This window comes from Pinus tabuliformis, chromosome 8 (genome assembly GCF_031772625.1).
Source record: "Pinus tabuliformis cultivar Carrire ecotype Pingquan chromosome 8, CPIR1, whole genome shotgun sequence".
In the NCBI taxonomy this organism is placed as follows: Eukaryota; Viridiplantae; Streptophyta; class Pinopsida; order Pinales; family Pinaceae; genus Pinus; species Pinus tabuliformis.
The window spans coordinates 517,683,661-517,709,312 of record NC_142294.1 but is presented as its reverse complement, the minus strand read 5'-3'; positions in this window follow the sequence as shown (position 1 = coordinate 517,709,312).

Sequence of the window (25,652 nt, the reverse complement as noted above, 5' to 3'; positions counted from 1 at the left end):
TACCTATTTCAAGCCAATAGATACTAAAGGGAAAGAAATTGTACTATCATGCTTATTATATGCACATACACTAGTTTTTCAGAATTGACGACATATATGGGAACTATATACCCACAGACTTCAAGCTAAAATTTCAAGAACAATTGGAACAAAATGCAATCTTAAAAGAGACAAAAGGAATATGATGCCCAATTGATTAAGATGTGTGTTGTATATGTTTTTCCCTCAGGTATGTTATGAAAGCAACATGGAATTACGCACAAAATTTAGCTGATCACCTGAATTTTGCATGATGAAGATGAATCACAATAGTACTGATCAATGATAATAGGATTCCTAACATTATCAACAACTATGTCCTCAAATGTGATATTTCGTGCATAGCCAGAACCACCTTGTATATTTAGAAAAATCATGAATTATGTTATAATCATGGTAGATAATGAAGATTAATATCAATTACAAATTGTAATGGATTGTTGTTGCATAGTGAAAATCTGAAGAGAAAATTTTAAAATCAATAGAAATAGTTAATAGAGTCATACACATGCTAAACCAACCTGCCAAGTCTTGATTCTAGCTCCGTTGGATGTTCCCATAAAAGTGATGTTTGGACAAGAATGTCATCAATTTTCGTTGCTTCTCCATTTTCTCCCAAGCTTCCAATACTACAGAAAATAAGAAGTACAATTAAAATTGCATTGTTAATGTCTCATCTAATTGTATTGTATTTTCTGCATGATAAGATAAAAAATACATATCTCACCTATTGCCATGGCGTGGGCCACAATTTATACTTTTGAAATTAATAGTACATGAGCCCGACAAAATGGAAATGAAATCATCCCCTGGTATACATTGTTTATAATCATAATAGCATAACCTTTTATATTTATTATGTGTTTGTCAATTTGAAGTTTAGATAGGTAAAATAAAGGTTTTCACTTATAGCAACATTAAGATAGGTCTAAGCTAGATGGATATATATTAAATTATTATTAAGCTTTTGGATCTATGATAAATGGGTTGATCTGAATGAACAAATTAATGCAAAGCAGTGAAATTAATAGTTTCCAACCTATCTCGATGACACAGTTGTCGATTTAGGAATTCTGAACTATTTGTATATGAATACCATCAGTGTTTGGGTTATCCTCGGGAGCTTGTTTCTGCAGCCCGCTTAGTTGGATCTCCAAAGATTCCACCACTGTGAGATGCATCTGTTGGCTATTGACAAATTGCAGATTTCTAATCAAAACATTATAACATCCAGCGATAGACATTGCTTGTAAGACCAACACATAATCCAAACCCGTTGCATGAGAACGACCGCCTCCAATTAAAATTTACAAAAAATAAAATAAAATAAAAAATAAACTATTTATAACATCGTGTCTCTCTTCAAGCAAATAAACAAGGTGATAGGTTGGAAACAAATCGTCGGAGCTGCATTGAGGCAACCCTGCACACATGAACATTTCTGATGATTAATATAAATTGAAGCAGATGGTTTATACTTGTTGTATTGATGTTTAATGTTAAATGTTAAGAGTTGGGGAGATGAGTGTGGATGGTGCTAGTCAAGAGGATCGAGGGTGGAGTCGTACATGGATATTCAATAGAGGAGAGATCAAGGAATATTATAGAATGTGACACAACGGTGACAAAAAGACCAGGTGAAATAGAAATTCTTACGTGTTGTTCGTGCACTTTGTAGGACTTCGACCACCAAGGTTGGCCTTGACCATCAATGAAACCACCACCTTCTATGGTCAACTGAGATATACCAGAAAATTGAAGCCACATACCACGTTCTTTGTTATTCCATACTGATTGTTGATTGGGTGCAACTATTGTTCCTGTAATTTGCAAGTTATCTATGTCATACTCTGTGTCTATTGTCATCTCAGGTAGACAACCCCACATCCAACTTTCTTACCTCTATTGAAATATGAGACTTGCAAGGACCAAGAAATGTCAATTGTGTAACTAGAAATTTCTTTCCTGACGGTACTTGGAACACTCCATCGGAAGGTGTCGTGCATGATGCTTGCCATGCCTAAAATAACAAAAAAAAAACAATAAACATAGAGTTAATAACCACAAAAGAAAAAATAATCACAACAATACTAATAATTTAGTTAGTCACATTTTCTGGTTGGGGAAAGAAAATATATTCTCATCAATAAGATTTCATTGCTTGTAAAAAATTTAATTAGATTACAAAGTAATATAATATATCAAGGAACAAGTATGTTTTGTGGACGGTTAGAAGAAAGAAAAATCTATTCCCACTATAAATATACCATGTTGAGTGCATCAAACTTCACACGAGTATTAAAAGGATATTGAACATATATAATAATTGATTAAAAGGTAGTCACCGTCAGATCATCGTTTAGACCGCTGCCATGTGCACCGTAGTCCATGACATTGAAGATTGATGAAGAGCTGGAATCACTTTTGCTCAGCAGCACCTTTCTACGAGTAGCCCAACTTGAATCCACCATTAACAGGGCCATAGTAGCAACAGCTGAAGTGAATGTAGTCTGCAGATAATTTCTTTGTTAAAAGAGTCTTATCATTTTCTCACACACACAGTCTGTAGATAATTTCTTTGTTAAAAGCGTCTTATCATTTTTTCACACACGCAGAACTTAATCATATTGTTTGCAACCTACAGAACCATAGTGTGCTTTAGTCATTACCATTACGAAAATTTTGAAGCCGAACTTTTGTTGCAGCCTACAGGTGATCGAAACATGTTTCATGGCAAGGAGAAAGTGGGGATTTTATAGTGCTAAAAGCCATTTAAAACGTGTTCCTATTTCTTCTTTTATTTCTATCTCAGGGACTCGATTTGGTCCGCTTTATATATCTTCATTTCTTTCTACCTCAGGGACTCGATTTGGTCCGCTTTATATTTTTCTGACCGCAATGTGCCCATCAAAATTGACTCAACTGTCAGGGGCATTGTGGAGACTGTGCTGTTGTAACATATCAATTTGTGAAGCCTTCATATGTGATCATTGAAGTATTTATCTTTGGACCATGCAAGTCGGAATGATGGTATAAGTACTTTCCCCATATTATGCGGTGCTGCCGAATTTTCATTGCTACAACCGACTACGCCCCAAATCTTGTTGTTGCGCTATAAATGTGTCAAACCTGATTTACTCTGAAATGAATGCCATTTTTGCAAGTCTCTCTAACTGAAATGAATGAAATTTTTGCAGTCGACCCGCGCTATAAACGTGCAATTTTTGTGTTTTACAACTCTTTCTAACCGAGCGCTCAATTTCGCAGGGGGCCATATAGAATCTAACCTCCTGCTTTACAAGTGTTAAATCCATCTTCCAAAATTCCTCCATCCACGCATGCCACGATTTGGATGCCTGCGTCAACTCATACATTTTTCTACACAAACTTTTCTTTTCTTTTCAATTTTGTACAAAGGTAGGGGATTTCTCGAAATTTCTCCTATGGACCAAAAGTATTAAAAAAATTAGTGTTTTGAAAATATAATTTGGTGGGTAGATCTGTTTAATTAGGTGGGCATATATGGTTCGGTTGACCGTTGTGTTTATATTGAAATAAAATTTTCTTGTAAATATTTATTACGCCGATGATAACTATTTCATTATCATATTTTTAATATTAATTATAAAATAAAAGGTTAAGATTTATCTAAAAAGTTGTTATTTCTTTTTTTCCCAAGTATATATGCATGTATCATGTGAACATGAGTTATGTTTTTTTAAACATCTGAATTCTAAATTATTATTTTCGTGTAGGAGCTCCCTAACTTCCCTTTCTACATTGTAATATATTTGTTAATTCAAGATCAATACAATTGCAATGGATAGTAAGGCGAGTGATAATGTTTACAAATTCATACAAGAACTTATCTAACAAACATATGGAGATATTGTTTGGTTTTAAAGTATACAAAAGTGAATTGTATTTTCATTTTATTTCCAACTAGAAGAACGTACACTTGGAATTAATAAACTTCATTGGATTTCTTATCTTTATTTGAACTAAGTTGAGCCTCAACAACACTGAATGGAAGAACAACCACCAATGGAATGCTAGTATTCCTTTACATATTTGTAATATTTCCATAATAAACCCCCTTGCTATCTATTCACTTTTTCTACCCTAAGATAAGATAATATCGTTGAACTTATGTTTATACCATTATATATGTTTTAGTTGGAAAGATAGTTTGAATATTACGTACAATTTTTCATGCACAAATTATTTGGTAAGTTATTATTATTTTCAATGTGATATTATGATACTTTAGTTTCTGTCATTATGTATTGTTTATTTAAAAATTAGTTTTACTATTGTGTAGATTTTTTATGCATAAATGATTTAGCTAGTTATTAATATTTTTCTATTTTTCTCTTTACATTACTCTATCTAAAAAAAATAAAGATGCATTTGTAATCAATGTACATGGCAACCCACATTGCGACCCCTCACAAAAGAACTAACTTTGAACTCATATTTGAAGAATATGAATGAATAGAACAAAAAGAATACACTCAAAATATTCCTCAAAGGGACCAAAGTACTGTGATCCCCGTTTAATTAATTAAGATGTCTAATATATATGTATTTCATTTAACCACATTGAAAAATACATAAATAGCTACTTGTAAAAAAAACTGTATGCATTTTCAATCACCATCTTTGTACGAGACTTTCACAAGTGGGCATGATCAGAAAATGCATGACATATTTTGTACTTCATAGATTAACATGAAATAAATGATTTTTCCTCCCTCGCTTTCAGGGACCGAATTTGACAGGCACTTTGAAAGTATTTGAGGTTTAGAATTTTTTAATGCTCATCTCTCTTGATGTGTTTGAAAATATGTTAAACGTATTTTTGACAGTTTATCTTTTTCTAGAAAACGTCATTAATACCCCATTAAGGAAATCCAAGGAACTAGAAATAGATATACTTGCATAGAAACTAGGACGTGTTACAAGCATTAGAAAAGGGAGTAGACATGTCATAGTGCTCACCCATCTCATGAGTCACAAGGAATTTTTCAAATATTTTCCTTGCCTCAAATCTGTTGGCCACGCGGTTAATTAAACAAGGAATGTATAAATGAAATTGAATGCAAAGACACAAGTAAAAAAATGTAAGATTTTACGTGTTAAAACCTTGGCAGGGTGTCAAGGAAACATCCACGGGGCAAGGGATTGGATTATTTATTCAATCAATGATGATTTTCCATGATTACAATAGTTCGGGCATTCATTAGTTATGTAAGAGCCTCCTCCATTACATAATTGTTGCTTCGGTATAAAATTAACTTGGCAGTAACTAATAAAATCTACACATATTTACTTAATTAGTTGTGAAATCCCAACAAACTCCACCTTGACAAAAATTTTCCTAATCCCTTGCCCATGCCCATTCATCATCTCTTCTGCAAGCCAAGAGAAGCTAAACACCATCGCAGCTTCTCTACTGTAACTGGCTTCGTGAATATGTGTGCGTAATTCTCTCGTGTATGGAACTTCTTGAGAACTACTTTTCTGCCATCGATCACATGTCTCAGAAAATAATACCTTACATCAATGTGCTTGGTCTAGCCATGATAAGCTAGATTTGTAGCCAAGTGAATAGCACTCTGACTGTCACATAGTACATTCACTTTCTCTTGCATCCTTCCAATCCCATAAAGTAAACCCTTTAACAAGATTGCTTCTTTACTGGCATGTGAAGCCGCTATATATTATCCTTTGGTAGTGGATAACAAAATTGTTTCTTGAATCTTTGACATCCAACTAATTGCTCCACCTGCAAGACTATAGATATAACCTCTAGTAGATCTCCTTTTGTCCAAATCACCTGCATAATCAGCATCCACATATCCGCAGACTGTTCCTTCAATTCCATTAAAGATGATGAAATGATCACTTGTGCCTCTTAAATATCGAAGCACCCATTTAACTACTCACCGATGTTCTTCACCTGGATTTTCCATGAACCTGATTTTCTTCATCAGCTCTAGGACTCAAAACCGAAGAAAACTTAAAATGGGAAGCTAATGGAACTTTAACAGGTTTCACATTGCTCATACTGAAATTTTCAAGTACTATTTCCACATACTTCTGCATTGATAACCAAAGCTTACCATTTTTCCTGTCTGTGTGTATCTCCATGCCCAAGATATGCTTTTCTACTCCAAGATCCTTCATATCAAACATCCTAGAGAGTTGAGCCTTTAACATGTTGTTCTCTTCCACAATTTTTCTTGCAATAAGCATATCGTCAACATACAAAACGAAGATAATGAATATGCCACTGAAATTCTTGAAGTACACGCAATGATCATACTCACTTCTAATAGAGTTCTGGCTCACCATGAAGGAGTCAAACTTCTTGCACCATTGACTGGGAGACTGCCTCAGGCCATACAATGATTTCCTGAGCTTGCAAAACTAATCTTCTGTTGCGACCATGTACAAAACCTTCTGGTTGTTCCATATATATCTCTTCATCCAAATCACCATGTAGAAAAGTTGTTTTAACATCTAGCTGTTCTAACTCAAGGTTAAGTAATGCATTTAGTGCCAACACAGTAGAAATAGAAACAATTTTTACAACTGGTGAAAAAATATCATAAAAGTCAATACCTTCAACCTGAGAATACCCTTTTGATACCAGCCTCGCCTTATACCTTTCAATACTTCCTTCAAATTTCCGTTTCAATTTGAAGACCCATTTGCATCCAAAAACACTTCTCCCTTCAGGAAGTTCTACGAGATTCCAGGTATTGTTCTTGGCTAAGGAATCCATTTCTTCTTCCATAACCATTTTCCATTTTTCGCTATCTGTATCATCTACTACTTCCTGATAACAACAATGTTACCCATCTTCAGTAATTAAAGAAAAAGATGAAGCAGAATCTTCATACCTTTTGGGAGTTTTCCTTTCCCTTGTAGACCTTCTTGCAGTGATTGGTTGCTGAACCGGTTCATAAACTTCAACAACTTCCTTTGTATCTTCAACACCTTTTCCTCCAAAAGTCTCTCCTTGTTTTGGACTTTCAAAAAAAGGCCTAGCCTCTCTTTGAATTTTTTTATTTGGTGATACATGTTCCCATTCAATTCTTTCAACATTTGATTTTAAAATAGAAGATTCATCAAATGTTACATCTCTACTAATGACTATCTTTCGCGACGTAGGATCCCACAACCTGTATCTTTAACTGCATAGTCATACCCAACAAAGACATAAAATTTTGATTTTGGATCTAATTTTGAACGTTGATTTTTAGGAATAAGAGCATAGGCATCACAACCAAATATCCTTAAATGTGAATAATCACAAAACTGGCCTCACCAAACTTCTTCAGGAATTTTACAATTAATTGCTACTAAAGGTGATCTGTTAACTAAATAACAAGAAATGGATACTGCTTCTACCCATAACTCCTTTTGCAAGTCAACATTGTTGATCATGATTCTAGCTCTTCCCATAAGAGTCTTATTCATACATTCAACAACACCATTTTGCTAAGGAGTATAAACAACCGTTTTCTATCTAACAATCCCTTCATCGTTACAATATTGTTCAAATTCTAGAGAAGTAAATTCACCACCATTTTTAGTTCTTAAACATTTAATTGATTTGCGTGTTCTTTTTTCTACCATTGCTTTAAATTGTTTAAAGAATTTGAATACATTAGCTTTCTTTTTCAGCATAAAGACCCAAACTTTATGGGAAAAATCATCAATAAACGTTAAAAAATATAAAGCACCTGCATATGATATAACAAGAGATGGTCCCCACAAATCAGAATGAATATAGTCAAAAAATTCTTTACTATTATGACTTCCATTTTTAAATCTCTATTTACATTGTTTTCCATACACATAATGTTTACAAAAATCCAACTTCAAGGATTTCAAATCAGGAAGTAATTTATGGTTCATCAGTACCTGAAGACCTTTCTCGCTCATGTGACCCAATTGCTGATGACATAGGCGAGTACCTTCTTCTTCTTTCTTTGAAACGATCGTCTCTTCACTAACTTGAGTACGTCCTTTGAGTCTGTAAGGATTTTCGACCTTTTCTTCTTTCATAACAACTAGGGCACCTTTTGAGACTTTCAGCACTCCATTCTGACCTATAAAATTATAACCATCCGAATCCAACACTTCCAAAGAAATAAAATTTTCTTCAATTCAAGTACATGAATAACACTAGTTAATGTTCTAACAATGTTATCATACATTTTAATCCTGATATTTCCCATCCCAACAGTTTGAGGTATACATTATTACCCATAAACATAGAACTACCATTTATAACTTTATATGAAGTAAACCAATTTCTGTTTGGACACATGTGATGAGAAGCACTAGAGTCTAACAACCAACTTTCAAAATACTGAGAGACATTACATACATGTAATGTTTCACCTATCATACATAATTCTTTAGCAAATAAAACCTCGTCTATCATACCTGAATCAACCTGATTTGCTTCCTTCTTTGGGTTATCAGAGTCTTTTCATTTCGAATAGTATTTCTTGAGGTGTCCAATTTTATTGCAGTGCCAACATTTTTCCTTCCACTTGTTTGCCTTTGATTTTGATTTGGAAGACACCCTCGTTTTTCCTCCTCTCTCCTTTGTCCATCCTATTTCTCTCATGGCTTCTAGTGTAGTTGTTTCAGTACTGGATTTCCTCCGTACTTCTTCAGATAAGAGAGCTCCCACAAATGATTCAAATTTCAAAGCATCAGGAGTGCTCAAACTGATTGAAGTTATGAAGTGGTTCCACAACTAGGGCAGAGAACACAACAAGGTTATAGATTTGTCTTCTTCCTAAATTTTAACTTCCATATCTTATAATTGGCATATAAGTGTATTAAAAATATTTAAATGTTCTACAACTTTTGTACCGTCCTTCATTCGTAGACTATACAATTTTCTTTTCAAATAAATTCTATTGGTTAATGATTTTGTCATATATAGTTTTTCCAGTTTTTTCAGTTCTTTCCATAAACCTGCAACTGTACTCTCTTCAACAATGTTGAAAAGAACTTCATCCCCCAGGCATAACCTGATGGTACTGAGGGCTCGGGCATCCAAGTCCTCCCAGTCTAAATTTTTCGTGCTACAAGCTTCTTAGTTCCCCCGTCTAATGCTTTGTGCAACCCTTGTTGCACCAACAAATCCCTAACTTTCAGTTTCCATAGAGCAAAGTTGTTCTTGCCGGTGAATTTCTCCACCTCGAACTTTGCATTCGTCATATTGGCCATTTCTTTCCACCTAGAGTTTCAATATTTCAACAAAATAAAATTTTTACAAATTCCCCAACAAAATTAAGAATTTTACTTTCCCAAAATTCTTTCAAATTGACTTAAAAGACCTAGAACAATTTTTGTGGAAGAATTCCCTTTCCTTCATTCTTAAATGAAACATTTCAATGAAATGAAATCCTATTCTGGAAATCAATGAAACCCTTTTCTGAAGAAAAAACATTACAAATTCCCATTCTTTTATTTAATTTACTTCACAGACTTCAAACCCTAAGATTTCCTCAAACACTGAGAAATTTATTTATTTAAAACTTTAGACAGCTCAATAGATCTTCAAAAAATTCTAATTTTTTTTTTTGAATAAATATCCAGACTTCTATTCAAAGGATTTCTTCTTAGCTTCTCCTCTTGAATTCAAATTCAGGCTTTATGTGAATTCTTAGTGATCTGTACGCAAGGATAGGGGGCCAACAACTACAAGTGGCTGCATCTCTCTCCAGCAACAACACGATTTCACCTCTGTAGGCTTCTTTCCAATGTGGCTTCTCTCCCTCCAACATGCATAGCTTCAATGTACAAGGTTTTCCAAAAGAACACAATGATTTCTTTTCCTTTAGCAACTTCTCATTGTTCAATTGGAGACTTAAACAGGAAATGACGGGAATGAAACATGTTCCCTTCAATCTTACTTGGCTTAGACTGTAGACGAGCTTCTCGACTACCTCACTGAGTTCAATGACCCTTTCCTAGGTCAAAATCTAAACGAAAGTTGAATGACTTCCATAAGAAAGGATCATGAACACTGGCAGTAGCAACAACAGATTTGGATGTTTCAGTTTCAATCATCGAAGATGATGCTGTTTTGGTAGAAATACAATGCCCCTGAAAACATGGCATGCTTCTGGATATAATGCAAAGACTAAGCAACCTCCATATGGAAACTTATTCTGTTCAGTCTTCCACAGCAGATAAAATCTTTGCTGCTGTCCTCAAAGCTAAAGTTTAGGAAACACTTTGTGGTAAATGACCCAACTTTCCTTTGACACCATGCAACGTCTTCGAGGGCTACCAATTTTCATGCAGCTTTGATACCACACAACGTCTTTGAGGGTTCCCAATTTTCATGCAGCATCTCTTTTTCACCTTTTCTTATCCAGCATCTCTCTTCGAGGTCTCCCTAGTTTTCTCAACTCAAATCAATAACTCTGATACCAATTGTTGGCCAAGCGGTTAATTAAACAAGAAATGTATAAATGAAATTTAATGAAACCGAATGCAATGACACAAGTTAAAAAGCACAAGATTTTATGTGGTAAAACCTTGACAGGGTGTCAAGGAAACATCCATGGGGAAAGGGATTGGATTCTTTATTCAATCAACAATTATTTTCCATGATTACAATAGTTCAGGCATTCATCAGTTATATAAGAGCCTCCTCCATTACATAATTGTTGCTTCGGTATAAATCTAACTTGGCAGTAACTAATGCAATTTACACATATTTACTAAATTAGTTGTCAAATTTCAACAAAATCATAACTGGATTCTCCTTGGAAATACTTGGAATTTGGATCCATTCAACTAGGATGATCATTAAATACCATAACTTCTATTGATTAGGGTGATGTAGGCCAATCCATAGTTTTTAAGCATCTTCGTTAATTTTATTGCACACAACACAACTATAAATGGTTGGTGATGTAAAGAATTTGATATCCAAATTGCGTTTTTGCAATTGCTAACCATGCTCAAAACAAATTCTGAAACCAAACAAGTTATAAATGAACCAAACTATTCCAAATACTAAAGGGAGAGAAAAGGCGTCAAAGCTACACCAATTTTTCTTTTAAACTGAATCATTTAATCATTTAAATAAATAGAAAAGCATTTGTATCTCAAAGACCAAATTTCATTTCAATGATCAAATTATTTAAAGATATTGAGTGTGACTGTATTGATAGTATTTAGTGGTGCAACCATTTGTAAGTGTAACAAATGTTTCTCTTTTATATATATATATATATATATATATATATATATATATATATATATATATATATATATATATAAAATAAAAAATAAAAAATATTAGAATATCAAATTTGAATAATGAATATAGTATGATTTTTTCATAATACTGAGTTTATTTATACATTAACAATAATATTTTAAACCATCAAAAATAAAAATCTCATTCCAAATGTAATTTCTAACTTAAAAGGCAAAAAATATCAAATTGGACAACCCATTATATTCCATATTCTCACTCTAATTTCCCAGTCATCAATCCTCACCCTAATTGATGTGTACGCTATTATAATTATAATATTTTAATGTAGTTTATTCTTGGATAGAGACCATATTCACAACATGGTCTCCTCAAAATAAACTAAACAACCTAAAATTGTTCAGTCAAAATATTTGTTTCTTCCTCAAAAGCAAATATATTATCAAATTTACGAACATGCTCTTTTCTTCCAATAATAAAATGGAAGTCTAAGAAAATAACTACATGTGAATTAAACTACAGATGGGTAACCACATACCTACAAAATGTCGTGAATTAATTAAATTAGGTTATTCAATGAATATTGACATAAATTAGAGAGGATTATGGACGTGGATTTAAAGGAAATGCATGACATAGAAAAAATATTTGGCTCATTAAAAAAAACATTGATTTTGATAGGAAGTCGCTCTCTTGATGTTTACAATAATAAATATAGATTCCAATAACTAGATGAACTCTCGAGACTTGAACCCACAAGTGAACCCTTAGTTCTGTAAATTCGGTCGCAAATCCATGAAAAGTCGTTTATATTTTACTTCTCTCAAAACACTTATTAAACTCATGTTTCTATAGTCTGTAATATACAATTGCAAATATAAAAGATACAACACCACTGCATTAGCATCAAATTAGAAGGTCGTGTAGATCACATCAAACTGAAAGGTTGCAGTGAATTGAAGTAAGAATTTCCACTATGCTTCAAAGCACTTCATATTGCTAAATTTGGTGTATTGTCGCATAGGGAACCCTTTCTAGGTACCTTTAATCTATCTTCAAAACATTTTATTATTTTATGAACGATGCATTCTTACAAAATAAACTAGATACACTTTGAACCACTACATTTCAACTAGTGTGGCAAATTTTAGTTAAGAATTAATGAAAACATAGTGACATGTTTTAATAGTGCATTCGAATTAGTACATAGAACATTAGGGTAATGTAGGTGGCTTAAGTGACAAGAAAACATGTTACATTTACATGAATAAGCGCAAGAATAACATGAATAAGATACCTAGGCCACTAAATGCATGTCAGTGCACTCACACTTCCTTTCTTAAAATAATTTGATCTTTGAAATGCAAACATTTTTCTATTTATTTTAATGATTAAATGATTTATTTTTAAAAAATTGGCATTGTGGCTTTGTTTCCCTTTTTTTGGTATTTAGAATGATTTATTTAATTTTTTATCCCTTTTCCCATGAGTGCCCTCCCTGGTTCCTTTTTCTTTGCACTCTATTATGATAGGTATCTTGTGCATGTTATTATCACTCTTCCTAATAGAGATCTTATTCTTTCCTCCTCTAGTAGGGTTCATAGTTATTATTCCTAGGCTCTTGCAAAATCTCTTATATTTTAACAATGCTTGGTTTTTTATCTTTAGCCCTCTAGGTTCTATATTTAGATCTTAAGTCATTGTTGTCTATTTCTATGAAATATCTTCTCACAAAGTTCTAGAGCCTCTCCTTGTAGGTTATAGGTCAACATTAGATAGGTTTAAGAAAAGTCTGGTTCACTTCAAAGTTCTACATCCCCTGCAAGGCCAACCAATAAAAGAGGGATATTTAATTCAAATTATATATAGTGAATGTGCATGCAGATTGATGGGTGTGAGATTTTGGGGTTTAATCAAAATCCCTTTCCCTAAAAATATCGATCTTGAGGCCTATGGGTTATGGCCCACAAAGCCTTATCGGAAGCGTTCTCTAGGCTTTTAAGCCTTAAACCATGGACTAACGACACTATCGGAGCCTTTTCCCACTATCAGAGGCTTTAAGCTATCGATGTTCAAGCCTTAAACCCCTCGTCAATGCAACCCTTTACAAAGAATACATGGGAAAACTGTGAAAACCCCATTCTGAAACCTTATAATGGACTTCAAATATTATAGACACGCCTCTATAAATATTGGTGGGTATGCCCTTATCTCCCACGACAATGCTCTAATGCCAACATCCAACTGCCGACACCTTCGATCGCCGATCATCTTTTCGGTGATATCGTTATTACTCTATCGTAATCAGATTCCATTGCTGTGGTATTTGGCTTTACCAACATGCCATCACCGATTGCATTAGGCCCATCGATCTGGACTCAAGATCCGATGACTATCGCTTCATCGCATAGTCGCAGTCACATTGTTACAAGGGTCAGTTCCAATATCACCGAGAGGCTTCATCGATGTGATAATGATTTGGACCGTTGATCTTAATAGATGTAATGGTTCTTGGGCATTCCGGCAAATTTTCCCTTAACTTGGTTTTCTGCCATTTGAAATATTTTTGCGTTAAACACAATTCTACCACAATCTCTACCATTCACTAGTTCATGCGTAACATTCATATACATAACAGGGATGCTATATCTTGGATCGCCATCGATACTACTATGATCGATGGTCGATCAAACCACTCAAATTGGGATTTGAACCTACACACACACATATGAAACAGAATTGAAAGGAGACATATTACACATACATGCTTGAACCACAAAACACATATATATTATAATATACGCAGTAGGATTACAACTAAGGCATTTCATCCTTAGAACAGAGTCTCCTCTCAATTACATTTGATTTGTCTCCCTCTCTTCTCTGAACACACAGGTTCATGACACACACACACATATATATAGAAGCATTTTTGGATTGGATCATGGAAGGATCTAATCAATCCTCCAACAAAAGCCCTTAAAGCACTCATTACATGCAGGCACATAACACATGGTATATTACATTAAAAGGTCTTCAAGACTTTATATTTCCATCCTTTAAATCTGTTTTAAAACATATTTTTCCCTGTTTTTCTCCCACGGTCCATGCTCGCTTTCTTTTTCTGCTTTGGATTCCTCCCTTTGTATAAGGGTGCTGGATTCTCCTGCATCAAACTCCCGAGGCACAAAAATTTATGACCTCCTAGTCATATGCTTCTCCTTGTCCTTAGCAATTCTACCCACTGCATCTTCAGTGAAACTATTTTCATGAACTTCTGTGAGCGACAACAAAGCCTCTACAGTAACAGTCTCCTTCTACTACACTATACCTCACCAAGCTCTCCTCACTTAGTCTTTTGGCATCCTTTAGCTTCTCTCTTCTGGAATCATATGAGCACTTCTTACTCTAGGTTTGTTGCAAGTCATCTCACCTTAGGCTGTCGCTATCTACATGACTGTAAGACCACAAACTCTCCAGCTTAAACAATTATACCTCCTGCTTTTTCTTCTTTCTCTCTGGAATCCTTCTCCTCGCAGCAAACTTTCCCTACTTAGATACCAAAAGATGGGTGTGAGATTTTGGGGTTTAACCAAAATCCCTTTCTCTAAAAATATCAATCTTGATGCCTATGGGTTATGGCCCACAAAGCCTTATTGGAAGTGTTATTTAGGCTTTTAAGCCTTAAACCATGGACTTACAACACTACTAGAGCCTTTTCCAACTATCGGAGGCATTAAACTATCGGCATTCAAGCCTTAAACCCCTCGTCAATGCAACACTTTACAAAGAATACATGGGAAAACTGTGAAAGCCCCATTCTGGAACCTTATAGCAGACTTCAAACATTATAGACCCGCCTCTATAAATATCGGCGGGTCCGCCCTTATCGCCCCACGGCAATGCTCCGATGCCTCCATCCGACTGCTTACACCTCCGATCGTCGATTATCTTTTCAACGATATCACTATCACTCTATGGCAATCGCACATTACATTGCCACAGTCCTTTGGCCTTATTGACATGCGATCGCCGATCGCATTAGGGCCATCGATCTAGACCCAGGATCCGACGGTTGTCCCTTCATCGCATAGTCGCAGTCACATTGTTACAATGGCCGATTCCGATATCACCAAGAGGCTCCGTCGATGCGATAAGGGTCTCTACCATTGATCTTAAGAGATCTAACGGTTCTTGGGCATTCTGGAAAATTTTCCCTTTAACTTCATTTTCCGCCATTTGATAGGTTTTTGCGTTAAACACAGTTCTGCCACAATCTCTGCCATTCACCAGTACACGTGTAACATTCATGTACATAACAATTACGCTATATCTTGGATTGCCATTGATCCTACTATGATCGATGGTCAATAAAACCACTCAAAATTGGGATTTGAACCAATGCATAGACATATGAAATAGAATTGAAAGGAGAGATATTACAAATACATGCTAGAACCACAATACATAGTTGTAAGCCTATTGCGTATATTATAATATATATATATGTATATGTATATGTATATGTATATGTATATGTATATGTATATGTATATGTATATGTATATGTATATGTATATATATATAGATACGCAATAGGATTACAACTAAGGCATTCCAGCCTTAAAACAGAGTCTCCTCTCAACTACATTTGATCTATCTCCCTCTCTTCTCTAAACACATAGGTTCATGACACACACACATATATATAGAAGCATTGTTGGATCGGATCATGGAAGGATCCAATCAATCCTCCAACAAAAGCCCTTAAAGCTCTCATTACATCCATGCACATAACACATGGCATATTACATTAAAAATTCTTCAAGACTTTATCCATCCAGCCTTTAAATCTGTTTTAAATGTCTTTTAAAATAGACTTTTCCCTGTTTTGCTACCTTGGTCCACGCGCGCTTTCTTTTTCCACTTTGGATTCCTCCCATTGTCAAAGGGTGTTGGATGTTCCTGCATCACATATACAATATGTTTTTAATTCTTAAGTTAAAGAAAAAATTTATTTTGAAAAAAATAATTAGCAAAAACATAAATATAAAAATATTGAATATCATATTAGATGTTAATTAGTTCCTATTTAAATTTTCAGCCTCAAATTGGCATATCTAAAAGATCATCCTAAAATCATTTTCAATTTTTTGTGAAAAATTTTGTTTACAGTATTTTATAAATTACAGTATCATTTTTTAAGTATTTTTGGTTTACCTTTTAAATTTTAATATCTTTTTTTATAAAGTATTATTTAGTAGTTATTACAATAATTGTTATTCAACTATATGTTTGAAATAAAAATGGTTAAGATTCAATTTTATGATTTTGAAAATCTTTTTAACAAAATAGGTTATATATTATTTAGGTTTTTTTACATAATTTGTCAAACATTGAAACGAGTATTATTCAAATGATTTTTTATCTTAATTTTTTAGATAATCATTAGGGAATTAGTTAACTAGGAAACAATCTCATTAACTACTATTCACTCATTAACCAAGTAATTTCTCTATGGTACCTCTCATTCCATTAAGTCACCACCCTTTGAGGAAGAACCCATTTCTAAAAAATTATTTTAGGTGTCAATAATCACTACGTGGATGATAAGTATTTTACTATTATGCAATATTTTAGAATATTTTTAATATAAATTATAAATTAAAGGTCAATACTTATCTAAAATGTAATTGTTTCCTTTCTACCCTTTCCTTCCCCTTTCCTTCTTTCCTTTTCCTCCTTTCTTAGAATTTTCCTGTCTCTTTGATCTTCTCCCCCTCCTTATTTCCTCTCTTTAATTCCCTCTGGCCAACTACCTCTCATCCCTTATATTTAAAATCCTATAAATCTTAGATGATTGCTCCATATTAATTTAAATTTCTATACTTATATTTTTCAATCAATTTTATTATTATTATTATTATATATATAGATACTTTTATTGATTGCAGGCTTAACCTTTGGTTTGAGAAACCACACTTGGTTTCGGCTACACAGAACCTTAACATTGCTAGGATTTTTCCCATGAAGTTTGGAATTGGTGACCTTCATATTACTAAGTGACTTAACACTACAACCAATCAATTATTTTATAGTTTATTATTATTTTATACTTTATTTTGTCAATTTATACTTTATAATTTATCAAATTATTACTATTGTTTTGTATATTTCTAATGTAATTTATTTTATTGTTTTTTACATCTACAACACTATCAATTTCTTTTACTTGTTCAATCACAAAAACTATAATGATATAGGAACACCTCTTTCTATTCTATTTGATCATACAATTGTTTTTTTTAGAAGCAACAATTAATCTCCTTTCTTAAGGTCTAGTGGAAATTAGTCATCATCATCATCAAAATTATCATTGATAACTTCATTCTTATAGGATTATTCAAAATAACTTCTTAAAATTTTGGTCATAAATCTTTATTGTCCAATTCTGATGAAAATATTTATTTATTATGATTTAATTTTTTGGTCAAAAATCCAATCTTTATATTCTTTTATTTATTGTTAGAAATTGTGGTCAAAATCAATTATTCATATATTGATTCTTAAAGAGTGTTCTCACTCTTTTATTTATTATTCTTAAATTATGGTTAAACACCATTTTGTTTCTTAAATTATGGTCATGAGCTCTTAATTTTAAATATTTTTCTCACATTTTGATTAAGGTTCATATTAATACTCTTAATCATTTCCTCCTTAAAATTACTGATATTAATACTCTTAATCATTTCCTCCTTAAAATTACTGATATTAATACTCTTAATCATTCCCTTCATCACATTAACACTCTTAATCATTTACTTAGGTATTTCTTCCTTTTAACATTCATTTAGTTAATTCATTTTTTCAATCAACACAACACTATTTTCTCTTCTATCTTACTCCTTTATGATTAGTGGTGAGACCACTATAAACATAGAACACAATTGAATTCTCATACAACATTTATGTATAAACATATCAACAAAATTCAGTTATTTTCAATATCGAATTATTACATGCTTTTTTATATTATTTATGCATTTTCATTCTTTTAAATAAATTTAATATTAAACATCATTAAAATTGATATTGTTTTACTTACAATAAAAGCCAATGAAACCTCAGAATACTTCCTCGCATTTGATGGATACTAAACCATATAAATCTTGGTAGGTTGTGAAGTGTGATTACGGGGGTCGAGACTAGATAATCAAAGAGAATAAAACCTATGATCAACAACAACTAAAAACAATATCAAAAACTTCCATATCTAATTATTAATCACTTAAGCTGACTCTAGAGAATAAAATAAATTTTATATTTATTATCATTTTTTCAAAACTTAAATGTACATTTTATAAAAATATAATAGCTCTATTTCATATTATTGAATTACTATTGATATTTAAATTATCTCTTACAATAATTTTTTTTAGCATATAAGTTAGGCCTTGGAAAATCTTCTTTTATTTATTAAGGTAATTATACCCTATTGAACAAAAAAATATTTTTTAAATTAATTTTATGATGCTAATTATTACAAATTGATTTTCGCTTGTCAAAATAAAAATGTATAATAAATTTTTTAAATGTATTGTATTTCTATTTAAATATAATAAGAAACTTTAATTTTTACAAATTTCAATAATAAATTATCTTTAATTGTTGTCTATAATAATGATTATACATTTATATTCATCAAATTATTATTTTTTTAAATTATATATATAATTCGTATGCAGGTTTTAATATTTTTGCTCTTGATATGTTCGAGATTTAATAGTTAGGCTATTGAGATGTTGATGTCTCACCTGGTTCTTCTAGTGGCATATCCAATCTAGGTTGCATATGCAATTTTGTAGTTCTGGCTAAAAGCTATCAAGGCCTCTGCATGTGATTGGTTCAAGGTCTCTCTCTTTCTTCAACATTTTTGGATATTGTATGACCTATGCCTATGGTAAGTTCTTATCTCTTATGGCCCTGATAGGTATCTTATGGCCCTGATAGGTAACTGATGGCAATTTTAGGTTTTGCTTAATATGTGCCTCTTAACAATGTTTATCGTGATAGGTGCCCCGGCAGAGGGCACTCCCTAGCCAGTCGCGGTTGCTCATTTGTCTTTCAGTTAAGTGTTTGCACGTTGATAGTTGGGTATTTTGAAGTAAAGCGGATGGCTCTTGTAATAGCTCGAAATAGCAGAGACACCAGTGGCTACAATTGTCATGGAAAACAGGTTAAATCATAACCTTTTAATTCAGGTTCCTCCTTTGGTAAACCCTGTGGATGGCATCCCACCTATAGGATAATTGAGGACGCAGTGAACGCATACCATGCAGGCTCGACCCCGGTATGTTGAGTTATAGCTGAATGGGACAATGTGCTTGATGAGAAAGTAGGTATTCTTGATCCAAATTTGGAAGAATGGAAAGATTTGGTTCTAGACCTAGACCACTCACTGGGTCGCACCTCCCAATACAAGTAGACACTACACTTGTATTGGATGATTAAAATCCTCTTGAGGAAAGAATTGGAACATATCCCATTAGGATCGGTCACATAGGTCGTGGCAGTCACGGATTACAATCAATATTTTCAGTAGTTAAAATTTTAGCTAAAGTAGCAAAGTGGTCACCTCAGTCACAATGAGAGGAACATCCCTTGCATACCGCAAATTAACTCCCAAGATCGACTCCTAAAGATCTGGCCCTAGTTGATTCTACAGAAGATGAATTGTCTGATGGTTTCCCTATGTTTTAGTTTATAGTATATGAAGCAGTTTTTGTATGTCTAGTATTTCCAGTGTCTTTACAGTTATCTAGATGTTAGGAAGTTCAAAGAAAATTAGACATTGATAGCTTGGATAGATAGAATGATTCTATATTGTTTTTAGATGGATTATCATGTTGTTAGGTGGCCAACAGATATGGTTTCCCTCAAGGAAGGTTGAGGCCACCTAACCATTCTAATGATGGATGTATCTTGCCCATTTTCCTTAAAATTAATGAAAAGGAAAGGAACTACAAACCTCAATTTTTTTTTTGATAGAAATAATTTACTAATTATACATAAATGATCTCTAATCATTATATTATTATAGTTATATATTTATACTTATCAAATTATTACTTTTTATAATTATACATAATTTTACTAAATATACATAATGTTTTTATCATTATAATAGGCATATGATTATCGAACCATTTTCACTTCGAACTATGTTTTGTATGATTTTTCATTTATTTCTCTCTTTTATGATTTAAGATTTTTCAAAAGAACCTTTTATGTAACACTAAAGATAATAGAATCATTTCCAACAATATATATTTATAATATATATCATTTAATTCAAAATTATTATCATTGATTTTAAATCCATATGAGTATAAATTTATTTGAATGCTCAAACTATTATGCATACAAGTAATAATTTTGAATATAAAACAATCTAAAGACATTGTAAACTATTAGTATATGATATAGACTAACACTGAATTTGGAATTTATAACTACAATTTTTAGTTTTGAATATAAAAACATTTAATATGGGAGTAGGAAACATACATATATCAAACTAATTAGATGTATCAGTAATGGACATGGAAAAAAAAATATAATTAACGTAACCACTCATTCTATACTAATAGGCGTTCGAGTAATAGTATCCATTTTCAAATATGAAGATATATAATATTTTACTCAATAGAAAATAAATTATTTCAAATTGACGAATCCGTAATCGGGGTGCGAGTTGAGTAAGAAAGCATTGTGGGATTTAGGCCACTGTAATCATGTTAATGATGGTAATAAATGACTAGGGGTGGTGTGGACAGCCCCAGACATGTAAACTGGTGCATGGAAATCTTGGGAATATTAATGAGCATAGTTGGTGGCATATGATGATGAACAAGATCAGTTGCGCAGTGGTATAATATCTATCAAAATTTCAACATGAAAGAGCTAGAAACTCTTAGCAGGTAAGAAGGAGCCAAGGTTGAGGGCAATAGGCATTACATGGGGAGTACCATGGGTAGTTTACTAGGCTAGTGTTCAAGTGCCCCTGCCACATTTCCTTCACTCTCGTGGGTACATTTTAGTCAGCCCATCTCTTTCTATTATATATTTAGTGATATGTATCAACGTAAAAGAACTTTCTTGTGTTTGTATTTTTCTCTAAATATTCCAGTTATGTGGCTATTTGTTGGGCATTATGTTTTCTTGTAACCCTTCAGTCTGCAGATTTGTTGATTCATGGAATCCCTCCTATCCATTCCTAAATTTAAATCCCAAACTGGAGTAGGGAAGTTTGAGTATTCTTTGTTTATGATCCTTTGTTCGTAGCTTCAGGCTTGGGCACAAGGGGTTTCTGGTGCATGTGGAGTCATTTTGATGATGCCAACAATAGTCAAATATCTTCATAAAGGGTAGCTTCGACTCTAAAGAATTTAAGGTCAATGGGAATTTGGTCCAACCGAGTGACAGGTTACAACCGGGGAAGAAGGTGGTTGACACTTCCTTTATGCATGGGGTCTCTCAGCCCTCAATGTACTGAAGAGGTCAAGACCCAGGGTCACACTCTGTAAGATAAGCCTCACATGTGGTCCTAAGATAAGCCCCATTGAAGATGGACCAGTTTGGCAGAGATCATCCTTGTGAAACATCCTGAGAGGAAATTATCGGTCATATTTATTGAAATGTTATATATTCATTGTTGTCTATTAGTTCTCACAGGAAAGCTCCACCCTCAAGACACCAAGCCTCATATCTCTCTCTCCATTGTAGCCTCCCTATGTGATCAACAACCATGGGCCAATGACTCTAGGTCTTTTATTACGAGGAAACTTAGGAAGGTTTTTATAATGGGCCTTTGTGCAACAATGGTACACTTGTTATCCCTCTCAAGTCATGGCTCAATCCCAAGTTAGGCAAGTGGTCAAGGAAGTGATTAGAACAGGTCCACTAATGGCTGGTGCAAGATAGTATTGATAGTTTTTCGTAATGTAGCAGGTAACGCATACAGAATGGGCACTCCTTTACGGGATGGAAACATAATTAGTGAATGGTAAGAGGAAAATTAAGCTAAGGTGGATCCCAAATAGGAGGATATTCTAGCTTATTTTGGTGATCGTTTAACAGAACCAAGCCACATGTGTGGTAGGTGAACTTTGTTAATGCAAACTTTTCATATCTATTGTATGATGAAGATTTTTTCGGTGAAGGCATTAATGTTGCCACTTATTCGTATCCTAGGGCCCTCAGAAGATATTCAAACAATTCAGAGGGTAGTTCAATTGATTCAACATGAAATCAAACAAAAGAATGCACATCTAGCACACATTGAAAAACATATACAATGCATGCCTTCGACAGAACAACCTGGATCTACTGCAATATATCCAACTCCGATTGAATATTCAGATGATTAATAACTCCTAGAAGCATAGTAAGTTTTTTATGGAATTATTGTGTAGGCTAGTTGATATTATAGGATATAAAGGCAAATACATTTATTTAGCACTGCTAGAAAAACTTAGACATTTTTGTTTTTGGACTCGTTATAATGCAACCAAATGATCAACATACTTAGTTTCCCAATGGGAAGGTAGAGACCATTTGGACATGGACACATTCAAGTGATAGTACCAAGTTCAAAATATGAAGATACATAATAACTTATTTAATAGAAAACATATTATATCAAATTGAGGAATCCTTGATCAAGGTGTGAGTTAATCAAGAAACCACTATGGGATCTGGGTCGCAATAATCACGTTAATGATGGTCATAAACAACAGGGGTTAGCATGGGTAGTCCCTCACATGTAAACTCATGCAAAGGAAGCTTGGGTATATCAATGAGGACAGATTGTGGCATAGGACAACGAATAAGGCTAGCTACATAGTTGGTATAATATTTATAAAAATTTCGAGACAAAAAAGATGGAAATTTTGCAGGTAATCAAGAGTATCGGTTGAGGGAAATCGCCATTGTGTGCGAAGTGTAAAGGGAAGTTTAAGAGGATAGTGTTTGAGAAACCTCAACACGCTTCCTTCACTCTTGTGCATATGTTCCAGTGGGCCCATATATTTCTATTATGTCTTCAATGATGTGTATCAATGTCTAATCACTTTGGTCTATTTGCATTGTTCTCTCTATTCTGTTTTGGGAATATTCTAGTCATGTACCTATTTGTTTGGAATTTTGTATTCTTGTAACCCTTGCATCCACGGGCCTACTTTGTTTATGCTCCTTTGTTAGTAGATTTAGGCTTGTGCATGGGGGTTTTCTGGTGCATGCGAAGTCTTTTAGGTGAAGGTGGCTAACTCTTTATTTATGCATAGGGTCTATCGACCCTCAATTTAATGAATAGGTAAAGTCCCAAGATCACACTCTGTAAGATAAGCCTAATATGTTGTCTTAGGATAAGCCCCATCGAAGATGGACTGGTTTTGCTAAGATCATCCTTGTGCAACATCATTAGAGGGAATTATGGGTCAAATTTATTGAAATGTTATCTGGCCATTGTTGTTTGTTAGATCTCATAGAAAAGTTCCACCCTTGGTACAAAAAGCCCCATATCGCCCTCTCTCTCCACTCAATCCTCCCTATGTGATCATCCAACCATGGACCAAGGGTTTTAGGCCTTTTATTGTATGAAAACTCAGGAAGGTTTTCATAAGGGACCCTTGTGCAATGATGGAACGTCCCTCATTGCTCTAAAACCATGGCTCGAACTCAAGCAGGGGGCATGGTAAAGGACACGCTTTGAACAACCGCACAAAAGGTCATTGCTATGGCAGTATTAATCGTTTGGTTAATGTAGCAGCTAACAAATACAGAATAGGAAATCCTTCACGGGCCAAAAGTATAATTAGTGAATGGAGGGAGGAAATTAGAGTTGAGATGGATCCCAACGACCAAGAGATTTTGGCTAACTTTGGTGATATTTTACCATACCCATGTGAGACATATGGTAGACGAACCTTGTTAATGAAAACTCTTAATATATATTAGATGATGAAGACTTTGTTGGCTAAGGAATTAATGTTGCCACTTATAGGTATCCTAGAGCCCTTAGAGGATTTTCAGGAAATTCATAGGGAAGTCCAACTAATTGAGTGTCAATTCCAATGGAAAAATGCAAGTCTGGCATGCATTGAAAGACATATTTAGGGCATGCTTGTGAGAGAGCAACCAAGATCTAGTGCCAAATATCCATATCTAGTTGAATCTTCATATGATTAATGCCTCCTAGATGAAGAGGAAGGATTTTTTGGCATTATTGTGTAGGTTGGTTGTTATTAGAGAATATAAAGACAATTATCTACTGGAAAAGCTTAGGCATTTCCATTTTTGGATTGGTTATAATACAACGACATGGTGAAGATATCTGGTTTCCCAATGGGCAAGTTGAGGCCATGTAGACATGGATGCTTATGTTGTAATACCTATTATAGTTCGAAGTAATAGAAAGGCACCACCCAAACATACAAAAACAAATTGTGGAAATTAAATTTCCAATTGTACGCTGTATTTATTTATAAATATTTTGAATTATTAATAATCTTAAATATATATTCTTTTAGATTTTTATATCAAACAATACAAAATATGAAACTTTCGTTAAATATAATAATAATTTGTATTTGTAAATGATTCAATATTTTTAAATACAAGTTTTTGTTTGGAAGTTATGTCAATATATAAAGTAAATGTTAATACAAGATTTTACGTTTAAATCTTTGAGATATTAACCCATGAAATTGTACTGAGTTAAGTTAGCAAAGATCAACCGAGAGATTATAATGGTATAAAATCAACCATTATATATATATATATATATATATATGTATATATGTATATATGCATATATATATATATATATATGTATGTATGTATATATATATGTATATATATGGTAAGTAAACACAACTAAGCAAATTCAACAACCATTAAACTAAAAAAAATAATATAAAATAATCTTGTTAAAATTTACCATAACAATATAGAAATTTAATCTGAATGTGATTAAATTTGGTCATAACAAAATAAATCAATTTTCCTAATCAATTTTCCCATTAAATGTATGCTATAGAAGAAATAAAAAGGGTCTCACTAGTTTTCAAGGCAGCTCGGTGGTGACGTAGCTCCCAATCCATTCCCAACTCATATATTGATTTAGCCTTATTTAGGGTCGTTGACATTATCTAAACATTTGTCAAAGTAATTCTTGTGCATGCAATTATGTTGACATTATCTAAACATTTGTCAAAGCAATTCTTGTTCATGCAATTATTTAGTTGCACATAAAATTCACCACCACATTGGTCTATGCCATTAT